General features: G+C 50.0%; 1 pseudogene; it reads left to right on the top strand.

The window, feature by feature from the left end:
• Positions 1-327: 327 nt before the first annotated feature.
• Positions 328-1,970, top strand: part of LOC138172024 (bifunctional apoptosis regulator pseudogene) — a 19,274-nt pseudogene continuing 17,631 nt past the window's right edge.

The following is a 1,970-nucleotide window of genomic DNA, read 5'->3' on the forward strand; positions in this document are numbered from 1 at the left end:
TAGTCACTGCAACAGTGTGTATTTCAAAAATTTTGTGCAGACAGCCAAAGATAAGGAGAAGCAGAAACCCCATGCCCCATTTCTGAAGATGAGTGAAGAAGCTTCCTGCTCAGTCCCTGGCCTCTCAGCAGCCCCTCCCCTGGGAAGTACAGGTGACTTTTGTGGCATCAAAATGGAGAAGGGAACACACAAGTGTTAAAGTACCTACTATGGGCCGGGCTCCCTGCTAAGCACCTCACAAATGGCATCTCATTGGACCCTGAGAACAGCCCTGGGAGCATCGGTCACATTCTTCACCTGAGGAAATTGTGGCAGCCATTACATGACATGCCCCAGATCCCACGGGCAGTGAGTGCTGGGGCCAAACACGCCCCAGATCCCCTGTCTTCAGGCCCAGGCCTCCTGCACCCTGGCACCTCCGGGCTGCCTCTGGTGCCTCCAGGCTCCCTCTGGTACCCCCTGAGAATTCAGTGGGTGGGTCATTGTGGCTGAGCAGTCCTGTGCCCTAGGGGGCCTTTCTTGGGACTGAGAAGCCAAGGTAGGGCACCCAACTTTAGTGTGAAAAATGGCCATATGCACCCTCCCAACACACACACACACAGTCACACACACGCAGACAACGATGCACTTGTTTACCTCTTGTCCATCTGTGTGCTATGTTCTGGACACAGGATGCAGTCCCCTTTCTGTGGAGTCTCTGAGACACCACAGGGGATGCAGCTTCAGGACACGCCTTATGGAGCTTTGACATTCCAAAGCAGCCACAGCAGTGGGGCAGCTTCCTTAATCAGAAGGCTTTGGGAAGCCTGGCACCCAAAGGACCTAAGAGGCCAGCTGGCATTGATGTCACTCCCGTGTTTACCAAGGCCCTCTGAGCAGCCCTATGAGGCAGGGTCCGCCATTTTGGAAAAAGGACGTCACTGAAGACACATAGCCTGCCTATGGCCCCTGGCTTCTATGTCTCTCTGGCTCCAGGCACAGTTCTCTCCCTGCTACCCCACCCTTCTCTATGTGTCAGCATGCAGAGTGTCAAGCTGGCAAGTGTACATTGTTCATTTTCACAGATTGATAGATTGGAGATAGAAACTTAGATTTTGTTGGGTACCAATATTTCCTTTTCAACATTATGGTCCTGGGGCCCAGGGAGGAGCAGCGATATGATTGGGTCCTGCAGGGAGGAAGTTCCAAAATCAGGATTTGAACTAAGAACCTCAGTTATGCAACCTAGGGTTTGGTTCTCCTGTAGCAGCCCACCACCACCCTGGCATCCTCAGTGAGAGGACTCCACAAAGGAAGGAAAGAGCTCCACTAGGCCCAAGTGTGGGATGTCAGGTCTACACACTGTAGACACTCAATCCCCTGCAGTCCCCTGTGCATCTGATGGCATTTACAACTAAGATACAACATTGTCATGAACTGGAAACTCTGGGATGGTGACTCTTCAGGCTCTGTAGCTGACAGGATATCAGTAGGTGATGTGAGTGAGGAGACCAGTAACAAGAACAAGGTGAGAGCAGGTCTTTTGGGAGCTTCAGTGAGGACATTGGAGAGAGAGAAGCTGCAGCATTCTGATTTACAGCCCCCAAAGAGGCCATGTAAGGCAGGTAGGCAGATCCAGACCCTGGACCACTCTGTAATGGTAGTTCCCTTTAGCGATCTGGGCCTCAGTGTGACCATCTGTCAAATAGAAGCAGCATCACTTGCAGCATCTTCCTCACAGTGAAGCTGAGAAGAAATACACTGGGACAAGGGAGAAGCCCTAGAAAGTGTGAGCTGTCTCTGTTAGAGGGTTACTGGTCACAGGCAAGCCAAAGGTTGGAAGAGTTTTGCTCAGGACCTACTGTGTATCCTGTGCTAGGATTTGGAATTGATAGCATGGAAGTGAATGCATCCCTTGTCTTCAAAGTGGCTACTTTTTTTTAGTATATATATATATATATATATATATATATATATATATATATATATAT

This window comes from Petaurus breviceps, unplaced genomic scaffold, assembly GCF_028583685.1.
Source record: "Petaurus breviceps papuanus isolate PSGF00001 unplaced genomic scaffold, PetGlider_PUasm1.0 490, whole genome shotgun sequence".
Lineage (NCBI taxonomy): Eukaryota > Metazoa > Chordata > Mammalia > Diprotodontia > Petauridae > Petaurus > Petaurus breviceps.